This window comes from Pituophis catenifer, unplaced genomic scaffold, assembly GCF_029215685.1.
Source record: "Pituophis catenifer annectens isolate HBS135680 unplaced genomic scaffold, rPitCat1.0.hap2 SCAF_5, whole genome shotgun sequence".
In the NCBI taxonomy this organism is placed as follows: domain Eukaryota; kingdom Metazoa; phylum Chordata; class Lepidosauria; order Squamata; family Colubridae; genus Pituophis; species Pituophis catenifer.
Window position 1 is genome coordinate 83,601,643 of NW_027256885.1, and position 23,781 is coordinate 83,625,423.

At 43.5% G+C, this 23,781-nt stretch overlaps 1 protein-coding gene across 1 annotated transcript in view; it reads right to left on the reverse strand.

Annotated features, from left to right (window-relative positions):
- Nucleotides 1–22,801, reverse strand: part of STT3B (STT3 oligosaccharyltransferase complex catalytic subunit B) — a 521,911-nt gene extending 499,110 nt beyond the window's left edge. The window contains exon 1 of the mRNA XM_070944376.1: nt 22,698–22,801. The gene's annotated coding sequence lies outside the window, so the exon portion shown is untranslated. The remainder of the gene's footprint in view (nt 1–22,697) is intronic.
- Nucleotides 22,802–23,781: the final 980 nt, after the last annotated feature.

A 23,781-nucleotide genomic window follows, 5' to 3' on the forward strand; every position in this document is an offset into this window, starting at 1 on the left:
TTGTCAGGTTTCGATGTCGTCTCAAATAAAATAAATTGCATTTCCAAACAAATAGTCTTGAAGAAATCTTTCATTTTATTAAGCACGACAACCTGTCCCCAATTGTGGCGTAGCCAATACTGACTTCCTGACCCCAAACCTTCCCTTTCCATTCCCCAATTCTCTGCGTCTCATTGGCCCTCTTCCCAAATCACTCTCCCCATATCTACTACTTTAGCTCCCAGGAATGTCCCCCCTCCCATCTCATCTCCTAGGGGATATTATCTTCAGGGAAAATAAGTAGGTGAGAAGTCAAGCGTCCTCTTGCCAGCTGCCCCCTCTTCTCCTTCTTATGTCAGCACTAGAGTAAATGCAGGTTGAAGTGCTGACACAAATTTATAATAAATAACAGATCAAAATGGATAGTTAAATAATCAATCAATTAGTCATCAATTATTGTTCGTAATTAATAAAGATTGGGAGATATAAATTATCTTCAGTTACAATTAATTAACTTGTTACACAATATACTTTACAGTAGGGCAAAAAAAAATAGGGATTCAGAAGACTATTAAGTTCAATCGCTATTCCAATTTATCACAGTAAAAAGGCTAATCGGGAGAAGGCTCACTGTCAATAATCCTGGGGAGGAAGTGGGGTCAGGAAGAGAGTCACCCCCTTCTCATCGCCTTTACTTTCACAGTTACTGTTTCAGAGAGTCGTTACTCTTTTTTTTATAAAGTTCTTCTCACTTGTTGCCACCGCTACATAAGTTCCGCACCGACAATCCAATTAAACAGGGCGTCGTTCTTCCATTTCCCAAGATTCCACAGCAGTGAGAAAGCTAAAGGACAAATAAATAAAGGCTTCCTTCACTTACAATCTTGGCAGCCGCTACTCTGTTTATTCGCTACACAGTCCCTTCAGTGCCAAATTCAATTCCCACTCTTCTTCTTTTTCTGTTCAGTTCCGTCTCGTCTCCCCGTGCCGGTCAAAAACGCAGCGTCATCGGCTTCTTGTCCTCCAGATCCTCGGAGCTTGGGCTTCGTTGTGGTGAGGGGTCACACCCCCCTCCTCACCTCCGAAGAAAGCCCCTCCGCTTCCCCAACCTCTCCGGGGCTGAGTGTCACTGCGTTCTTTTATTTACCAGCTGAGCTAATTATTTCTGGACTATCAGACTTTCCGTACCTTGCCAAGAATTGTTATCAAAAGCTACTACGCATGTCCATCCACCCACATTCCCACACACTCTTTCCTTTGTTCTCTTGCCACGGCTGCCGGTTGCTGAAAAGCAGCCGGCCCGAATTATTTTCAAAATGTAACAATTATCTTTCTTAGTTAGTGAGGTGTTTTATTTTCTTTATAACAAATAAATGAGTTTTATTAGAGAACTTTTCTTCGGGTTTTATTTCAGAATATTGCAACTTGGAGAAGCCACGATCCATCCTCTAATTAATCAGGGTGATTTGTCCCAGAGCCAAACATGGGATTAATCAATGCTCTGACACTGAGAACGGCCAAATAAAGCCGCGGAGGCTCGAGAAAAACACTTGGTGCAGAGGAGCCAACACCGCACCGGTCTTTCCGCCCTGACAGCTGCACCGGAAGTCTCTTTTTTTTTTTTTTTGCTTTAATTTATATGCCACCCTTCTCTGAAGACTCAGGGCGGCTTACAATGCGTTAAGCAATAGCCTTCATACTTTTGTATATTTATACAAAGTCATTTTATTGCCCCCACAATCTGGGTCCTCATTTTACCTACCTTTGAAAGGATGGAAGGCTGAGTCAACCTTGAGCCTGGTGGGATTTGAACTTGCAGTAATTGCAAGCAGCAGATGTTAATAACAGTGCATTAGTCCACTGTGCTACCAAGGCTCTTCCAAGGCTTTTCCATTGCCATCATTTTTTGTCTACTACGTCCACTTTTTTTTCCATTTGTTCCAACCTCACTTCCACTGTCTTTATTCTTTCTTCATTTTTCTCAATTGTTTGTTGTATCGTCTCTATCCTATTGTCCAATTTATTCATATCTCCTTTCAATTCTATATGATTTTTAGACATTGTTTCCTGCATCTTCATCATCGTTTCCTGAATGGCCAATAATGTTGTCTGCATAGTTTGCATGTTTGATATTACGCTCTGTTTTTCTGTCCCTAGGATTCCTTCTATTGTTCTCTGACCTGATGGGGATGAGGGTGTCAGTGATGGGTTTGATGTCGTTTTCTTTCCTGTTCTCAAAGTTGTTGTTGTAGTGCTTGTCATATTACTCAAGTTTACAGTACTTTTTAAATTAATTCTCAACCTAATTCAAATCAACTCAATTCCCTTTATAACCAATCTTGGCAGTACCTTGAATACAATGCTGTTTGTTCTCTTAACTCTTCTTTATACCTTAATACCCGCTTAATACCATAACTTAATCCTCTTAGCCTCTAATTATTCGTTACCACTATATATTTATATAAATATCTATAAGTATTATTTTCACAATACTCAAATTAATTTATATATAGTGTATATAAAACTATCAGTTGTTTGTAAATAAAATATACTTATAACTCTAAATCAATTATTAATATAACTCTTATCTGTATATTAAGTATCTATATATAGCCTATACATTTAATCCCTTTAATATTTCCTTATTTAGCTAGCAGCCTATTAATTTCACTTTCTCTCCGAACCTCCGTTTCTTCGTCTTTCTTTCTCTTCTATATCCACTGTCCCTCCTTTCTCTTCCACTCCTGAACCTCTCTTCTCCTTCTCCAACACAGTTCACTTTCTTCTTTTCCTCCTACTCGGCTCACAGTCTCTCTAAGGAGGCAGTTTCCTTCTCCAATCTTCCTCTGTCTGCCGCCAATCCACTCCTGTCACTCTTGCCACCACGTCCCATCCTCTCTCTATCTCTTTTACTTTCTCCGACCTTTTGTTGCCTACCACTCCTTCCACGTCGCCGTTTGTATTCTCTCTGTTCCTCCAATATATCGCTTCTTCCTTCTATCTTTTCACTGACACCTGTCTCTCTCGTCGCTGTGTCCCGGTCTCTCTCCACCTTCTCCACTTTCTCCAACCTTCTGCTACGTATTGCTCCTTCTCCGTCTCAATTTGCTTTCCTTCGATTTTTTCACTTCTCTCGCTGCTCTCCTGGACCACCAATTTTTCTCCGACTTCTAGCTGTCTGCCACCCGTCGTCTCTTGCTCACTCCACCATCTCTCGTCTTCGCTGTACCACCTCCCTTTTCTCTTTCATCCATTTTCACTCTTTCTTCGTTCTGGGTTTCAAATTACACCTTCTAATCCTCTCCCAGCCACTTTCTTGCTACTTCTCTCCTCCTAAAGCTCTTGCCACAAAGTTCTTTGTCTCCCTTCTCTCAATCTTTAGTTATTTTAATTTACTGACTCACAGCTCTTCCCGCTGGGTCGCCACTTGCTTTGAGGATTCCCTCACAAATTGAGCTTCCTTCTTTCACCAAAAATCACAGACTTACTCTTTCTTTAGGCTCTTCTCTTCTATTACAGTTTTGGGATATTTTTACTCACTTCAATGACACAGTCTGTTAAATATATCCTTGCTTCCGCACCGTCTGTGACTAGTCATGGCCTTGGGTCTGCCATCTCGCAATAGCAGACGCTTTCATGCCAAGTTTAAGGGGTTTCCTTTCATTGCAGCCAACCCATCAACAAATCATGTCCCTCCAGATTCAAAAGTCTAGTATTTTTCAATATTATCCATTCTTTGATCCACATTAAATTAGCTGCTTGATAATATAGTTCAAAATTTGGTAGTCCAAAACCATCCCTCATTTTAGCATCCTGCAACAGCTTAAGTTTTATTTTTGCTTTTTTTCCCTGCCAAATATATTTCAACACCATTGTATTCAAGTCTACAAAAAATTCCTTACCCAATTTTATTGGAATAGTCTGAAAGAGGTACAGAATTCTAGGTAAGGTATTCATCTTAATAGTTGCAATCCTACCAACCATGGATAACTGCAAATTTCCCCATTTCACCAATTCTAACCCTATCTGTTGCTTGAGCTTATTATAATTATTTTCTTTAAGTGAACTACATCTCGGTGTCAAATGTATCCCCAAATATTTTACCTTGTTTGTGACCTGCATGTTGGAAATCTCCATCAACTCTTCTTTTTGTTTTTTTAACATATTTTTAGTCATTATTTTTGTCTTGTCTTTGTTAATTTTCAAACCAGCAACTTCCCCAAACTCTCCAATAGTTTCTGTCAGTTTTTTAATTGATGCTAGTGGTTCTTCAATAATAAAGACCAGGTCATCAGCAAAAGCTTGTAATTTATATTCTTCTTTTTGAATTTTCATACCTTTTATCTCTTTTTCTTCTCTAATATTTCTATTTAAAATTTCCAGTGTCAAAATAAACAACAATGGGGACAATGGGCATCCTTGACGGGTACCTTTTTCTATCTCAATAAAATCAGTCAACTCTCCATTAATCATAACCTTCGCTGTCTGTTTAGAATATATAGCTTCAATTGCCTGAATAAATTTCCTACCAAAGCCCATCTCTTCCATTTGTAACGTCATAAATCGCCAGTTCACATTGTCAAATGCTTTTTGAGCGTCTAAAAATATCAGCGCCATCTGCTTTTCAGGGTGTGCTTCATAATTTTTTTTTTTTTAATTTGATTTATATGCCGCCCTTCTCCGGAGACTCAGGGCGGCTTACAATGCGTTAAGCAATAGCCTTCATACTTTTGTATATTTATACAAAGTCAGCTTATTGCCCCCACAAACTGGGTCCTCATTTAACCTACCTTAGAAAGGATGGAAGGCTGAGTCAACCTTGAGCCTGGTAAGATTCGAACCTGCAGTAATTGCAGGCAGCTGTGTTAATAACAGGGTGCTTTAAACCACTGTACTACCAAGGCTCTTAGTATAATATATAATATTATACTAAATAATATATATTATTAATAATATATATTATATTATTATATAATATATAATAATATTCTAAAGTATTCAGTATTATTCTTATATTATCTCTAATTTGTCTTTTGGGTAGGAATCCATTTTGATCTGAATGTATAAAATTATTCAAATATCTCTTAAGTCTTTCTGCCAATATTGAAGCAATTTTATAGTCTGAGTTTAGCAGGGATATAGGCCTATAGTTTTTAATTAGTTGTGGGTCTGTATCTTCTTTATGGATCAATGTGATATAAGCCTCTGTCCATGATTTGGGTATTTCCTTGTTTGTCATTACTTTGTTCATAACTTCCAGTAATGGAAGACTTAAGGATTCTTGTAGCGCCCTATAGTACTCAACCGGCAGGCCATCTGGTCCTGGTGCTTTTCCATTCTTCTGCTTCTTAATTGCCTCTGTTAATTCCATCATCGTAATGTTTCTTTCCATCATCTCCTCAATATCCTTGGGAATCTGTGGTAGATTTGCTTTTTGTATATACCTTATCACTTTTTCCTCCTCTATTATCTCTTTTTTATAAAGCTGTCTATAATATTCTTGTATAATTTTCCCCATCTCCTTATTGCCAAATTTACATTCTCCTTGGTCATCAAGTAATTGCGTTATTTTCCTTGATTCTCTCTCCTTTTTCAGTTTATAAGCTAGCCATCTTCCAGCCTTATTCGCATTTTCAAAATAATTCTGTTTGGTGATTCTTATTTTTTGAGCTAGATCTTCCTTTTCCAGCAAGTCTATTTTATGTTTTATTATGTCCATTTTAATTTTAACATCTTTCTTGTGTGGGTCTCTCTGGAGTTCCTTTTCACATCTTTTGTAATCGTCGGTCAGTCCTTTGAGAGCTTGTCTTTTCTTCCCATTTCTTTTCCTAGTATAATCTATAATTAATCCTCTGGCATAGGCCTTCATTGTGTCCCAACGATTTTGTATCGATGTTTCTTCTTTCTTATTTTCTTTAAAAAAGAAATCCAACTCTCTCTCCATTTTCTGTACAAAGTCTTTCTCTTTTAATATTGCATTGTTTAATGTCCATCTAGCTCTTCCTTTCTGCCCTTTCCAAATGGCAGTCACAGGGTTGTGATCTGCCCACAAATTTGATTCTATCTTCACTTGTTCAATGTTTAGGGTCAAGTCCATTGTTGTCCATATCATATCCAGTCTAGACCAAGATGAGTGTCTGTCAGAATAAAAAGTATATTGTCTATTTTGCCCATTTCTGCAACTTTCTTTGATGGGTAGAATAGCCACAATAAAGATGAACATTCTGCCGAAGATACTCTTTTTATTCCAAACCATACCAATAAAATTAGAGAATGGGTGTTGGTCCTACCTGAACGCCATTTCTAGTAGAGCTGGTAGAGAGAATCCAGGAATGGGTGTTGCTCTGTTCTTCTTCTGCCTGGAGACTGAGCACATGATCTTTATTTCCATATATGGCCACTCCTCCCTCATCTGGTGGTTCCCCAGTTCGGCGAAGGCATAGCAATGAATAGACACGTGACCTGCAAAATAGTAGCCCCTCCCGGACTGTGGACCAGACGTTAGTAAGGGTGGGGCTGGATTCTCTCTACCAGCTCTACTAGAAATGGCATTCAGGTAGGACCAACGCCCATTCTCCCTAGAGCTGGATCGAGTGAATCCAGAAATGGGACATACCAAAGCCGGCCTGTCCCCAACGGGTTGGTAGCAGTCTGGTCCTTAGTCCCCCCAGCATTGTGAAACCTCTAGAGGACTTGCCTCCCAAAGGCCGTTTCAGCCAAAGCGAAGGTGTCCAACTTATAATGCCTGATAAATGGAGATGGGGAGGACCATGTAGTTGCTCGACACACCTCCTCTATAGAAGCCTGTGTTGCCCATGCCACCATCGTGGCCGCGCTTCTGGTGGAATGTGCCATTACATGCCTAGGCATTGGTAGGTCCTGAACCTCGTTCGCCTTGGCAATGCAAGCCCTAATCCACCGTCCCACCGTTAAAGGAGTGACACTTTTGCCTAATGTAGATGGCTGAAATGAAACAAACAAGGATTCCATCTTCCTAAAGGAAGACATTCGCTTGATGTAAAGACAGAGGGCCCTTCTAACATCCAAAGTATGCCACCTCTGCTCTAGGGCATGCCTTGGGCCAGGGCAGAAGTTGGGCAAAATCAGTTCCTGGGCCCTGTGAAACCAGGAATTTACTTTGGGAATGAAAGAAGGGTCCAACCTCAGGACCACCCTGTCTGGGTGGAAGATGCACAAGTCTTGCCTCACGGAAAGAGCCGCCAGTTCAGAAATCCTCCTGGCCGATGTACTAGCTACAAGGAAGGCCACCTTAAATGTGAGGAATCGTAGACTGGCCGATCTTAATGGCTCAAAGGGACTCTACGTGAGGGCCTAAAACTCTTGTCAGGTCCCAAGTGGGATACCTGTGGACCACAGGTGGACGCAAGTTAGTGGCGCCCCTGAGGAATCTGTGCACTGTGGGATGCTTGGCGAGGGACTCTAGGCTCCCACATGATACAACTGAAGACAGCGCTGCCACCTGTCTCCGGATAGTATTGGGCGTTAACCCTTTGCCCAATCCCTCCTGGAGCAATTCCAGGACCTGGACCACCGAAACCGCTGATGGTTCAGTCTGTAACCTGGAGCATCAGGTGCAAAAGGCCTTCTAGGTCGCATTGTATATCCTGTCTGTGGATTGTCTTCTAGATGCTTGTATAGTTTGGATGACCCTGGAGGAGAAATTTTCCCACCTCAGGGCCCTCCACTCAAGTGCCAGGCAGTCAGTTGGAGCCACTGGGGCTCCGGATGGACCAAGGCCCCCTGGCTGAGGGAGATTCTGTCCTGAGGTATTCGCCAGGACCGTGCCACAGACAGGTTGACCAGGTCAGCAAACGATGGTCTCCTGGGCCAATGGGGAGCTATCAGTACCACCTCCACCTTTTCCGCAAGCACCTTCCTGATGACTGCTGGTAGCAGAGGAAGGGGAGGAAAGGCGTACAGAAGACCCCGAGGCCATGGACTGCGGAGGGCATCAATCCCCTCCACCCCCCGTGACTTGAACCTGCTGAAAAACCTTGGCAGGTGAGTCTTTTCTGGGGAGGCAAACAGATCCAGGACTGGGACTCCGTAGCGACCTGACAGCTCCTAAAATAGTGAGGGGTGCAGGCACCATTCTGAATGGTCCACTGTCACTCTGCTGAGGCAGTGTGCCTGCACATTGTGTCCCAGAGATGTGCTCTGCCCTCAAGGACTGAAGGTGCCTCTCCGCCCAGCGTCCTAGATGTTCTGCCTCTGTCATGAGGGACCTGGAATGAGTCCCCCCCTTGGAGATTGATGTGGGCTTTGGCTGTCACATTGTCTGTTAAGACCAGAACATGTTGCCCGACTATGGCGTCCTTGAAGCTGCTTAGGGCCAGATGCACTGCCCTGAGCTCCTACCAATTGATCTTATGGGACAGGTCTGCCTGGTTCCACCGGCCCTGGGCCATCAGTGACTGGCAATGGGCCCCCCAACTGTAAAGGCTGGCGTCTGTCATGATGGTCAGACGGTTGGGCTCCTTGAACAGGCATCCCTTGGTGAGAGCCTGGAATGTCCACCACCGAAAGGTCTGCAGTACCTGTAGAGGGACCCTTACCCTGTCCTGTGAGTTGCTCCTGCTGGATCTTTGGTAGGGCAGGAGGAACCACTGCAGCACCCTGGCATGCAGTCGTGCCCATGGAACGATGGAAATGCACGACATCATTTTTCCCAGGAGCTGAGACTGGAATGCGAGAGGTACTGTGCCTGTGGCCGTGATGTGTCTTGCTAATTGTTGCAAGCTGTCTTGTCTCTCCAGTGGGAGAGAGACCACGCATACGGATGTTGCTCCCAGATGGAGCAATCTGGTGGTCGGAGAAAAATGACTTTTCTTGTCGTTGATTGAAAAGCCATGATCTTGTAGTACCTGGATCATGGTCTGTAGGTCTGCCTCTGCTTGGGCTGCAAATGAGGACTGGATCAAAATGTCATCCAGGTAACACTGGACTCTGATTGGGAGTGATCTCAGGTGGGCTGCCAGAGCTGTCAACAGCTTCGTGAAGGCCCTTGGTGCCAATGAAAGGCCGAATGGCATGGCCTTGTATTGGTAGTGTTGGTCTGCATAAGTAAAACGAAGGAACTGCCTGTGTGCAGCCTTGATTGGTATATGAAGATATGCCTCTGTTAAATCTATGGAGGTGAAGAAATCGCCCTCTCGCATACTCTCCAGTATCGACTTGAGTGACAGCATCTTGAAACGCTTGAATTCAAGACACTGGTTCAGACGTATCAGATCTAAAATTGCCCTCCACCCCCCAGAGATCTTTTGGATTAAGAATAATATTGAATAAAATCCCTGTCCCTGTTGTTCCAGAGGGGCTGGTTGAATAGCCTGGATGTCCAGCAGATGCTGGATCGCTGTTTCCATCAGGCCTCTTTTGGATGCATCCCTGGAAACGGGGCATCTGATAAAAACAACTCGGAGGTGGTGGTGAGAAACTCCAGAGCCAAACCTGAACTCACCATGCTGAGGACCCACTTGTTCGATGTTGTAGCCTCCCACTGATGAACATGGAGGCTGAGCTGGCCGCCGATTGGCAAGACAGCACTGCAGTCATTTTGAGCGACGATAGGGACGACTTCCTGCTCCATGAAAGGGCCGCTTGGCCTGAAACGGTTGGCAACTCTGAAACTCCGACCTATCCGGTTGTCTGTCCTGCCTGCCAGAGTATGGTCTCTGGAACTGGTGGTATTCGAGTCCCGTGTCTGGGGCTCAACATGTCTGTCTCCTATAATATGGTGAGGGACGTCGATCACCCCGCCTGTAAAGGGAAGGCATAGTTTTGCCCTTGCCCTTGGTCTCAACAAGAATGGGTTCCAGGGCATCCCCGAACAGCTTGTTGCCCGTGAAGGGGGCTGATGCCAATTTCCATTTATTCTTGTTGTCAGCCTGCCAATGCTTAAGCCATAGCAGGTGACAGGCTGTGACCGAGGAGACTATAGACTTTGATGCGAACGTGGTCGCATTTAAGGTTGCATCAGCTGAAAATTCAGCTGCAGCTACTAACTTGTTAATGTCTTGCTGTACCCTGACGTCATCCGGGGGAATCTGTTCCTGTATCTGGCGAAGCCAGAGCAAAGAAGCTCTATTAAAGAATGAAGCTGATGTGGCAGCTTTAACAGCCCAGGCAGCCGCCTGGTGGGCCTTGCGTAATGACAACTCCGCTTTCTTGTCATCTGCTTTTAAACAATCCATTGCATTCGTGGGGAGGAGTGCAACAGATGTTAACGCTGCCACCCGTTTATCCACTGTAGGAATTTGTAAGGCTTCAGAAAGGTCTGCAGCAACATTATAGAGCTTCCTTTCTGACCTTGACGGAGGAAGACCTGCTCCTGGATTGCTCCACTGCCTCTGGACCACATCCAGAAATAGCTTGGGTGATGGAATAACCTCAGCCTCAACAGTCGGCTCTGAGAAGAGCAAATGACCAGAGTCCCCAGGACTTGGAGCTGACTCTGGAACAGGATCAGACTCCAAATTTGTTATGGCCTTGGCCTTATGAAAGCAAGGACCTCCCATCGACCCGTGCGCTCCCACAGAGAGGGCCTCCTCAGGGTGCCATCAGCCAAACAATGTAGGCTGGTGACCCCCAGGGGGAGGGCCTTCTCTGTGGGTGCTCCTACCCTCTGGAATCAGTTGCCCCCTGAGATAAGGAGAATCCATGACCTCAATGCCTTCCGTCATTCCCTTAAAACCCATCTTTTCCAGCAAGCCGGGTTAGCTTAAAAAATTTTAAAATTCTTTTAATCAGTCTGTGATTTCTTAACTTTCGGGCCAAAATTTATATATATTTTTAACTGTTTTTTTAATATTTGTATTCTATGTTTTTATCTTGGCTGTACACCACCCTGAGTCCTCAGGGAGAAGGGTGGTATATAAATTGGAAATTAAATTAAATTAAATTAAATTAAATAATTAAAAAATTAAATTAAATTAAATTAAATTAAATTAAATTAAATTAAATAATTAAAAAATTAAATTAAATTAAATTAAATTAAATTAAATAATTAAATTAAATTAAATTAAATTAAATTAAATTAAATTAAATTAAATAATTAAATTAAATTAAATTAAATTAAATTAAATTAAATTAAATTATTAAATTAAATTGTCCGGCTTGAACAGGCCTGTGAAAGGTGATGGATCTGGGTTCATCCCTTCATCCTCCAAAAAGGCCATGAATTCCTCTTCCTCAGCCAAGGAGTAACCGCTCCTGATGGAAGGAGCCAGAGAGTGAAGACTCTGAAGATTTAGGCAGACTTCTTGAGGCATGGGTTGCAGTTGTTGGGTCTGGTAAAAGGAAACTCCCTGGGAGGGTTGATTCCTTTGCTGCAAGCCTGCAGCTGTTCTCTAGGTAATAGCTTGGGAGATAATTAATTTCAAATTCTCAGATAAGCCAGAGCCAGTATCCTCCTCTGGGCGGATCCCCACTGTAGTAGGAGTATAGGTAGCCTCAGGCATAACTCTAGGAGGAGGGAGTGGCTCCTCTGTTCCTGATCCAGGCAAGTTTGGATTTGCAGGAGAAAAGGCTTCAGACCTATCCATTACTTCTCCAATAGTCGGATAACATGACTCTCTGGCGCCATCTGGTAACCAGGCGCGATAAGAAGCTGGCTGCAAAGGGCCTGGATCAGTAATAGGACCCAATGGCCGGTCTTCCTGAGGGCGGGAAAATTCCGCTCCTCCCTTAGGGGAACCTCCCCGATCTTGGCTTTTCTTAGCCTTGTGGATCTTGGCCAGTTCTTTTTCAATGGCCTTTTGGCGCCTTTTAGCATCCTTTTCAGCTGTTTTGGAGCCTCTGCCACTCACAGTGGCTGCCGCCTGGCTCCTACTCATTGCTCCCCTGGCCGCTGCTCTCTGTCTTGAGGCTCCCTGCCTCTGGGACGGGGAAGCTATAGGGCAAGCCCTATTGTCCCCTGCCTGCGGCTGTTGGCTGGTGGAAGGTGCCCGAGACTCCATTTTCCACCACGACAAAGGGCAGACCAGCCCGCAGTGGGCTGCTGCTGCTGCGACTTAAATCTGTGCTCCCACACGTTCTGCCGCTCCACAGTGTGCCCAGATGAAACTGGGCAGTGACTGAGTCCCCCTCTGCCTTCCTGCGAGAATGCCTAGGCATTGGCTCGGAATGGAGCCCACTTTAAAGGCCTCTCTCCGCCGATCGCGGCTGGCAGGGACCTTGGCTTGCTGGAAACGGGTAACAAGGCAGCTAACCAGAGGACCAGCTAGCTACCTGATCGCTGAGAGCGATCCACACAATTAAAGAATAAATTTCCCCTTTGTGCTCACGATTTGAGGAATCCGGAATTGAAGGCGAGCTCGCTCGTTTCGCACGTCTCTTCTGCGCTGAAGACTGAGCCAAACTGGGGAATCACCAGACAAGGGAGGACTGACCATATATGAAAATAAAGATCACATGCTCAGTCTCCAGGCAGAAGAAGAACAGAGCAACACCCATTCCTGGTGTTAGGGTGCGTGTAAAAAGTATTTGTTGCTTGTGCAACGAGCAGAGCAGAAACACACAGGGAAGGAGATAAACGTGCAGCTCGTGTGAGAAAAATACTTTATATACAAGATAATAAGCAGTCTCGGTGTAAGTAAAACAGTCCAAGGTCATAAACAGTAATATCAGTCCAGTAAGTATCTTCCCTTACCAAAGCAAACAGACTTTAGTAACTCTCGGTATATAGTACCAAATACCAATCCAGTCTAACACCAATCAGCAGAAGACGCAGGAAGCAGGAGTAACAGGATCAATCAGGAACAAGGAATGCTTCTCTACGCTGCTTATTTATGCACTGTAGCCTAATTGCAGGGTTCAGCAAACCCTGATTACGTGGCTCAGTTGTTTCTTAAAGAAACAGATATATTGCCTGACCAACAAGTTAGGAGTAAGCTACAAGCTGAACCTAACATTCTCCCCATTGGGCAGGACAATATACACAATAGATATAGAAACAAAAATACACATCCAAATCATACATTGTACAGTGGTATCAGTTACATTTCAGATTCTTAATCCAAATCTTTCACAAAAATTGGTGTGTTTAATGGCACCTTGCGCTTTGGTAAAATTATCGGCAATATTGTCCTCTGATGCGCAATATTCCAATGTAATCATGTTATCCTTAACACATTGCTGAACATTCAGATAACGTATATCAGTGTATTTAGTCCTTGTCTTTACAGCAAGATTCGTTGCCATTGTAATGGCTGCCTGGTTATCTTCATAAACCGTAATAGGATAGTCCATTTTGAATCCAATATCTTCCATCAACTGTTTATAATAAATCAGTTCAGTACATGTAAGTGATAGACAAGAAAACTCCGCTTCCATGGTAGACAAACTGATGTGTTTCTGGCGAATTGATCTCCATCCAATCAGGCAGTTATCCAACATGATTGCTATTCCAGACGTAGATTTTCTGGCAAAACTGGCTTCAGCATATGCCTTCAACACCATATTGGCGTTTGGTTCTAAATACATAGCAAAATGTAACGTTCTTTTAAGATATCTAAGAATACGTTTTGCAGCTTGCCAATGCCTATCAGTAGGCTCTGAACTATATTGTGCTAGTTGATTAACACTAAAAGCTATATCAGGCCGTGTCCAGTTGCTCAAATACGACAAACTGCCTATTAATGATTGATACAGTTCTTTACTGAACTGTGGACTCTGCAAACTATCCTGCTGGAATTCTTGTGTCATAGGAGTCTTGGCAGGTTTACATAATTCCATCCCATATTTTTTCAACAATTTGCAGATTTTATTAGATTGTGAAATTTTAAATCCTCTAGATGTTTTCAGGATATCCAGCCCTAGATAATGCCGTATATGTCCTAGATTTCTAAGTTTAAATTTTGTTTGCAACTGACCGATAATCTCTCTGGCCTCAGCATCAGTTCTGGTAATTATGGCAATGTCGTCTGTAAAGAGTAACAAGAATGAAACACATCCATCCTGTTCTTTTTTAAACAGACATTTATCTGCTACGCCCTCATAGAACCCAATGTTATGTAATTCATGCACTATACATTGGTTCCGCTCGTAACCTGATTGCCTTAAACCATATAGGCTTTTTGTAGCCTCCAACACTCAGTGCTATCCTGTGTATCATAACCAGGAGGTTTCTTCATATATATTGTATGCCTCAACGGAGCATTCAAGTAAGCTGTCTCGACATCTATATGAGTAATAGAGCATTTATTTCTAGCTGCCCAAACCAGCATCGTTCTCAAAGTGCTCGCTCGTAAACTTGGAGCAAAAACCTCATCATAGTCTCTATCTGTCTGTGAGAACCCTTGTGCAACAAGCCGAGCTTTATGGGTTACTACCCCATCTACACTTTTCTTTACCTTGTAGACCCACCTACAGCCTATAAGTTTCTCATTTGGTGGTATTCTTACAACTTCATAGACACCAAGCCTCTTCAATGAATCAATTTCTCTATCCATTGCCTCTTGCCAGACTTTTTGCTCCTTTTCTGGATATAATTTTATATCATGATAACTGGATGGTTCGATATCTACTTGGCAAACCACTGTGGCTTTATAGCGATCTGGTGGATGCCGGTCCCTGGAAGATCGTCTAGGCATAACAGGACTAACATCAGGTATATTGGGTTCATCCTCCCCTAACCCTGATTCCTGTTCCTGTTCTTCAACCTTAATAGATGGTTTATCATCCATCTCAGATGAACTATCATCAGGAATATGGTCTATCTTAACATCTACATCTGTAAAACCATAGTCTGCTTTTTCTAACCTGTCCCAGCCTTCATGTTCTAGGAATTTAGCACTAGCGCTACACAAAACTTTTGTTGTTCCTTTTTCCCAGAACCTATAGGACCTATGGTTAGCCTCATAGCCAACAAAAATCATTTTCTTTGCTCTCTGTTGGTCCTTCCTTCTCTGACTAACTGGTATATGCACCCAGGCTGGTGCACCAAAAGTATGTATATAACTTAAATCAGGCTTCCTCCCATGCCATAAAGTAAAAGGAATTTTTCCTGTAGAGGAGTGCACCACATTATTTAAAATATGATTGGCACATAGTATTGCTTCTCCCCACAATTTATCAGGTAAACAAGCATCAGCCAGCATAGTCCTAGTCATAGCTTGTAGGGTCTGGCCTCTTCTTTCTATATATGCATTATGTTCCGGCCGAAAAAGGGCAGAACGTTTATGCTGTATCCCAGCATCCTTCAAAAACTTAGCCAACTGATGGTTAGTAAACTCAGTTCCATTGTCAGTAACAATGCATTTCACCTTAAACCTCTGCTTCCTTTCTACAAAATGAAGCCAGTTTGTGATACATTGGAACGTATCACTTTTGGACTTCATAAGGTAGCAAAAACCATATCTGGTAAAGTGATCAACTATACTCAAAATATAGCATGCTCCCCCTAAACTGGGTTTCTTTGGCCCTATTAAGTCTAAAAAGACTACCTCCAAAGGTTTAGTTGTTTTAAACCCATTGCAGCGGTTTGCAGGTGTAACTTTACTTTTATGCTGGTTACAAGTATTACAGTTCAGGTATTTGCTGCAAGCCCTTAACTTAATGCCTTTAGACTGCTTAACAGTCGAATGCAACAACCTGAAATTCAGATGACCAAGCCTTCTATGTAGTAAATGTACGCATTCATCATGCGGCTTTACATTTCCAAAGTTAGCTTTTGACTGAACTAACAGTAATGACTTATCCCTAATGACAAATAAGTCGTTTTCTAATTCTGCAGTAACTACAGTGCCTTCACATTCCAGCAAACATTTGTTGTTTTTAAAAGTTACTGTAAACCCAGAATGTAGTAATGACTTTACAGATAAAAGGTTATATTTCAAACTAGGGATATAAAGCATGGGTAAAGGGTGCTTACTAATAGAACATTGAACAAGTCCCTCCCCAGCTACAGTCACATTCCAGCCATTAGCTAATTTGACCTTTTTAGTACTTTTCTTCATGTTTAGAAACAGTTTTCTGTTTTTTGTTATGGATTGAGAGGCACCGCTATCAATCACCCACCAATCATCTCTTATATTAATAGATGAACTGGTTGATAAATTACACCCTTTCCTGGGTTTAGCAGAGTTTCTAGCAGAGACTTTCTTATTATTACAATATTTTGCAATGTGCCCCTTAGCCCCACATGCATAACAGTGTTTAACAATATTGACATTCTCATATACAGCTTCCACTTTTGGTTGCTGTTGCATCCTTAACTGGTCTCGTTCTTGCCTACGTTTGGCCTCATCCAGTAACCTACCAGTTATACTGGCCAATGTTAGTTCATCTCTAGACAATACTTCTAATGATGAAACAAAAGAGTCATAACTGTCATCCAATGATGAAAGAATGATATAAACTTGCTGCAGTTCAGTAAACACAAGGTCTTTCTCATGTAGCTCCTGGAAAAGCCCTTTCATGGAGTCCAGGTGAGCCATCATGTCTCCTCCTTTCTGAAGATGTAAGCGAAATAATTTCCGTGTCAGGTAGATATGGACACCCACAGAGTCACGAACGTAGAGCTTCTTTAGCTTTGTCCAGCACCTCGCAGCAGACTCTTCGCCCCGGAAATGGACAAGTTGCTGGTCTCCCAGTGTCAGGCCAATGATGCATAAAGCACGCTCGTTGTCCCTGTGAAACTTCGCTATCTTTTTGGCAGTTAGGAGTAAGCTACAAGCTGAACCTAACACCTGGATTCTCTCGATCCAGCTCTAGGAAGAAAAGATACTTTGAGGACTTGAATAGTGTCGAAATTCATCTGGCAAGGGAAAAAACCGAGAATTAAACTGAAACTACTGCAAGAGTCAAAAGGGAAAGGAGGGTTTGGTCTGCCTGACTGGGAACTGTATTACCAAGCTGCTGTACTTACGTGGGTAAAAGAGTGGATAACATTAAGGAATAGGAGATTATTATTATTGGAGAGTCACAATCTGCAACTAGGGTGGCATGCGTTTCTCTGGTACGGGAGAAATATGGCACATCGATATTTCCAAAGGCATTACATAAGAAACACATTTTTATCAGTGTGGGATAAAATTAAACAACAAAATTATAGAAAAATACCAGTCTGGCTCTCCACCTTAGAAGCACTGATACACCCAAATCTTATAAATATGGAAAAAATTGTTTCTTATAAGGCTATACTAAATGAGAAGGGTGAACTGAAAACCAGATTAGAATTAAAAGATCAAGGGGTGGAACTGGAGTGGTGGTCATACCTGCAGATACAATCGTGTTACGTGAAAGATGTGAAAATATGCGGTTTTTATAGAGAATTAACAACATTGGACAAATTATTAGTAGGGACTGATGACAAATTGATAAGGACACTATACAATTATTTATTAGACTATAAAATGGAAGAACAAGAAGTTAAAGAGACGATGGTTATATGGGCTAAAAATTTTGGATATAATATTGATTTGGACAATTGGCAAAAGCTTTGGGAGAGAAATCGGAAATTGACATTGGCCACATCATATAAAGAAAATCTTTATAAAATGTTTTATAGGTGGCATCTCCCCCCCCCCCCCGCAAGATTGGCTAAAATGTTTAGCAATATGTCCCCAAACTGTTGGAAATGTAAACAAATACCAGGCACATACTACCACAATTGGTGGACCTGTAAAAAAGCAAGGAAATTTTGTATACAAATTCCTTTGTGGTTAGAAAAAATGGTTAGACAATGTATAGAGTTCAAGCCAGAATTGTTCTATTAGGCATTATATCAGATGGCTATGATAAAGGGACAATATACCTAATATTACACATCCTGACCGCAGCAAGAATGGTGTATGCACAGCAGTGGAAGAGTGAAAACACCCCTTCAGAGGAGGAGATAATAAGGAGGATACTAGTCTGTGCAGAAATGGATAGACTAACGTTAAAAATAAAAGACAAAGAAGAGACAGAATATTATGACACATGGAACAGATTTTATCAATGGCTAGAAGCATGAGGTGGAAGTTTGAATACGAAAAAATTAGGTTAGGTGGACTTGGAAAGGGATACTATATATGCATTGTTGTATTAGAATGAATATGATGGTCAAAAATAACTGTACAACACTAGTACTGTTTAAATAGTATATATGTGTTTTCATTTTGGTTTTTATGGCAAGTGAAATGCCAGGACAATCACACTGTATTCAATATAGATTTATATGTAAACAATAAAAATATATTTTTAAAAAATAAACAATAAACAGTAAGCTTTTCAGAAATGAAATGATCCCGGACTTTTATTTGGATACTCAAGCTGGATGTTGACAGTTACTTTGTACCAAAGTTCCTGTCATCAAAAGGCCCTATGGTACACAAGTTCTGGAAACCAAGAGTTATTCCCTCTATGGAAGCAAGAGCTTGGTACCTTGATATCTATCTTAGTCCATATCTGCAAAAACTGGCAATTTGTAAACTTGAAAGAGACGTGTATTCCTTTGTCAATGCTAAACAGTCAAGTTAAGCCCAAATCAAAACTGTTGTTACGTGCATGTGGTCAAACCATGATCAAGACCATAGCAATGACAGAGGCAGATGGTGCTGTACCCAAGTATAATATAAATAAACTCCTAAATTAGTCTTTTGATATTTGGGGGTGTATACTTCATGGGTTCTAATAATAACACTGAAAATGGATTAGGAGGCTAGAAACATCAACTTAATCTTCTTCAAGATGATGGCATTAATGTTGAAATGTGATTTGTCTCAAGACTACAACCTAATTTTAAAAGCTTTTCCACAGTGCAGGAGCAGAATCCATACATGGAACTACATTAAAATGGCAAGTTACAAAAGGAAGGTTTACTTTTGCTGCTCTCACTGCAGAGATGGAACAGAATAATTCAACTTGATGGCTGCATAGATACTGTCTTTTTATTAGAAATACAGGGAGCTCAGTTGACAACACTACACTGTATACTCATATGTTATTAAAGGGTCCAGAACTTAAGCCTTCCAATGCACCTTCAGAAGGAAACTGCCTACACCCAGGAACCGGGCCGCACAGCTGGAGGTGAGCGGCAGGCAAATGAGCAAAGCCAAAACCATCCCCCTTCCCCAGTCCGTGGAAAACTTGTCTTCCACTAAAGTACAAAAGAAGATTGGTGCCAAATAGGTTGGGGACTGCTGGCCTACATGATCTACCTATTTGTCAGACTATAATCATTTATCTGAATTCTTTCCATAAAGGTGGCTCAGATCCTCAGGCCCTGGACCTCCGGCTGATGTTATGTAACACCAGGTCTGTGGTAAATAAAGCCCCCCTCATTTACAATCATATTCAGGAGGGGGGAGCGGACCTGGTGGGTATCACGGAGACCTGGTTGGGCCCAGAAGTGGGGGTGCCCCTTGTAGAAATGTGCCCACCAGGTTTCCGGGCATTCCATCAGCCGAGGGCCATGGGGAGGGGCAGGGGGTGGCGGTTGTTATTAACGAAGATCTATGTCCGAGGGAGACCACTGTTCCTCAGATAGCTGGATGTGAGTCCCGCCTCGTGAAGTTGGGCCGTGGGGTGCAGGTGGGCCTGCTGATCGTGTACCTGGCTCCCTGCTACGTGGCAGCGGCCCTGCCCGAGCTGCCTGATGTGATAGCCGGGGTGGTAGTTGGTACCCCCAGGCTGATGGTCGTGGGGGATTTCAACCTGCCATCGGTCGGTGACACATCAATGGCAGCCCGGGAGTTCATGGCTTCCATGACGGCCTTGGACCTGACCCAGTTAGTTCGAGGCCCTACTCACATGGGGGGACACACTCTGGATCTGATTTTTGTCTCTGGTCAGTGGCAGAATGATCTAGAAATAGGGGATTTAGTTATGCAGCCCTTGTCATGGTCTGATCATTCACTCCTTCGACTGGATCTTCGAACCGCTACCCCCCGCTGCAGGGAGACGGAACCGGTTAGATGGTTCCATCCCAGACACCTGATGGACCCGGAGAGGTTCCGGACGGAGCTTGGGCCACTTCCTGAGGCTCTGGCCCATGACTCGACTGAAGAACTAGTGGCTGCCTGGCATAGGGCGGCCACTGGGGCTTTGGACCGCATCGTGCCTTTGTGGCCTCTGACTCGGCGCCGATCTCAATTGGCTCCTTGGTTCTCCGAGGAGCTGAGAGAGCTGAAGCGCTGGAAAAGACGCCTGGAGAGCGGTTGGAGGGCCAGCTGTTCCGAATCTGACCGAACACTGGTGAGGTCTCATATTAAGACCTACCTAGTGGCGATCAAAGCGGCAAAATTTAATTATTTTTCCACTCTGGGTCTGCGGATAACCGCCCAGCCACCCTGTTTAGGATGACCCGCTCCCTTCTCCATATGGGAGCGCGGGAAGACCCCTTGCAGGGTAGGGCTGAGGATTTTGTGCAATATCTGCATGACAAAATCGCTCAGAATCGGGAGGGCTTGGACTCCGACTGGATGGGTTCAGATGGGATGACGGAGGTGGGTCTTGAGAATGTTAGCTGGGAGGAGTTTGACCTTGTGACTCTGGAGGACGTGGACAGGGTCTTGGATAGGCTGAATGCGGCCACATGTTTGCTGGACCCGTGACCCTCCTGGTTGGTGCTGGCTTCCCGGGAGGTTACACGAGGCTGGCTCCAGGGGATTATTAACGCTTCTTTGAGTGAGGGTTTCTTTCCTGCCGCTTTGAAAGAGGCGGTGGTGAGGCCCCTCCTCAAGAAGCCTTCCCTGGACCCGGCTGTTTTATCAAATTATCGTCCTGTCTCCAACCTTCATTTTGTGGCGAAGGTTGTTGAGAGTGTGCTGGCGTGACAGCTTCCTCAGCACCTGGATGAAGTGGATTATCTGGATCCATTCCAGTCGGGTTTCAGGCCTGGGTATAGCACGGAAACGGCATTGGTCACATTGGTTGATGATCTCTGGAGCGCTCGGGATAGGGGTTGTTCCTCTGTCCTGCTCCTGTTAGATCTCTCAGCGGCTTTTGATACCATCGACCATGGTATCATGCTGCGCCAGCTGGAGGGGTTAGGAGTGGGGGGCACCGTTATATGGTGATTCGCCTCCTTCCTCTCCGGCTGTACGCAGTCTGTGTTGGCAGGGGGGCAGAGGTGGACCCCAAGGTGCCTAGTTTGTGGGGTGCCACAGAGGTCGGTCCTCTCACCCCTCCTGTTCAACATTTATGTGAAGCCGCTGGGTGAGATCATCCGTGGCTTCGGGGTGGATTTCCATCAGTACGCTGATGATACTCAGCTGTACATTTCCACCGCGGGCCACCCCAATGATGCCCTTGAAGTGATGTCCCGGTGCCTGGAAGCCCTACGGATCTGGATGGGGAGGAACAAGCTCAGACTTAACCCTTCCAAGACCGAGTGGCTGTGGTTTCCGGCGTCCCGTCATAGTCAGTTGACTCCATCACTGACTATTGGGGGTGAGATCTTGACCCCTTCAGAGAGGGCTCGCAACTTGGGCGTCCTCCTGGACTCGCAGCTGTCCTTAGAAGACCATCTGATGGCTGTGGCCAGGGGGGCTTTTTATCAGGTTCGCCTGATTTCCCAGTTGCGTCCCTTTCTGGATCGGGACTCCTTACGCACAGTCACTCACGCCCTCGTCACTTCCCATCTGGACTATTGTAACGCTCTCTACATGGGGCTCCCCTTGAAGAGCACCTGGAGGCTCCAACTGGTCCAGAATGCGGCCGAGCGGGTAATTATGGGAGCGACTCAACGCTCCCATGTAACACTGCTCCTGCACAAGCTACACTGGCTCCTGGTGGTCTTCCAGGTGTGATTCAAGGTGTTGGTTGCCACCTTTAAAGCGCTCCATGGCATGGGCCCTGGGTATCTACGAGTCCGCCTTCTGCCACCGATAGCCTCCCATCGACCGGTACGCTCCCAAAGAGAGGGGCTCCTCCGGGTGCCGTCAGCTAGACAATGTCGGCTGACGACCCCCAGGGGGAGAGCATTCTCTGTGGGGGCCCCCACCCTCTGGAATGAGCTGCCCCCGGAGATTTGTAGGATTCCCGACCTGCGTACCTTTCGTCGCGCCCTAAAAACATTACTATTCCAACAAGCAGGACTGGCCTAAATAATAATAATATTTTTACTATTTTAATGGGTTGTTTTATTAGAATTTTCGGCCAATTGATTTAATTGTTTTAAATTGTTTTCAATTTTTATACTGTCATGGTTTTATTTCTGGCTGTACACCACCCTGAGTCCTTCGGGAGAAGGGCGGTATAGAAATTTAATAAAATAAACAATTCCCTGATATAAGAAAATAAAGAAATTTGAACATAGATTATATCATGGGAGTTTTTAAAAAGATCTGGTTAAAAAATATTTTAACCTTGGGAAGTGTGGTAGTGAACTAGTGCTTACTATTAATAGTAACAGGTAGTTCTTTTTTAGTGACTGTTCGCAGTTACTACGGTGATAAAAAAGTAACTTTATGACCAATTCTTGCATTTATGAGTTTCACAGGTCCGTAAAGGAAGGCTGAAGTAAGAACATTAGTACAGTCAGTTTCACTTAGTAATCACTTCACTTAAAGACTGATTCATTTTAAATCAATAATTGTTAAAGGATGAAATTTGCATACATATCTGATTTAATTTTAAAAAATCAAAACTGAGTATCATACATATTTCTTAACTGCAAAATACAAATTAAAATAATAATATGAAAACAGTTTAAATAGAGATCAATTTGGAAGAGATTTTTGAGAACTTGAATAGTTTTTTCAGATACTTACAGTTCCACCAACTATTCTTCCTAGTGGATACCATGCTCTTTCATCAAACCAATTTAAAAATTCATAAAATCCATGGGACGCAAGATGATGTGTTGATCTGTAGTTAAACCTGTAAAAAAATAGATCAAATGTAAAAAAAACTATTAATTAAATGTCAGTCCAGGTAAAAGTTCAAATCCATATAATGTTGTTTGAGGAACTAAATGCTTAGAATTTCTAATATTAAAAGAGTCTCCTCCCCCAAGAAGGTGCTGTGAAATCACCTAGCGATCACAGTGCTCTGGTAAATTATCAGTTGTACCTTACATTACTAGACTAATCCCTTTTAATTATTGGACCCTGTGCATAACTGTATTTGACCAATTCTCAAACAACTGGCTGAGAGCTGAGAACTGTTTTTATACTACCAGCAAGATAAGATTACAGCATGGGAAGGAGGAAGCAAAGAGGAACTGTCCAAGCAACAAAAAATATTTGGCAATGTCACTCCAAGATATTTAACCTTTTCCACTGTAAAGCCTGATTTTGTTAAAATCTCATGCTTATATGCAGCCATATTCTTGACTCACATCTTTGTTTTCTGTTTGTTTAAAACCAGCCAAAGCTCCAGAGTCATTCAACTTGCAGAGAAGGCTGATTTGGTTTGTACCACTGAGACCTGGCTGGGCCCAGTGGGAGGTGTTTCTCTCAGAAATGTGCCCAGTGGGTTACAGAGTATGGCACCAACCTAGACTTCAGGGCCAGGGAGGGGGTGTGGCTGTTGTCATCAAAGAATCTCTGGCAGCTCCACAAGTGCCTGGCTATGAGACCCTTTTTCTTAGGTTGGGTTCAAGGGATCAGGTGGGATTGCTGCTGCTGCTGTACCAGCCTCCCTGCTACATGGCAGCTTCCCTACCCGGGCTCTTGGATCTCACCGCAGGGCTGGTAGTGGAGTTCCCCAGGCTTATAGTTCTGGGGGGTACTTCAACCTGCCATCCCTAGGGGGTGGGGTCAGAGGTAGGGATTTTATGGAAACCATGACTTCCATGGGCCTGTCCCAGGTCATCCAGGACCCGACTAGGAATAGTGGTCACACACCAAAAGG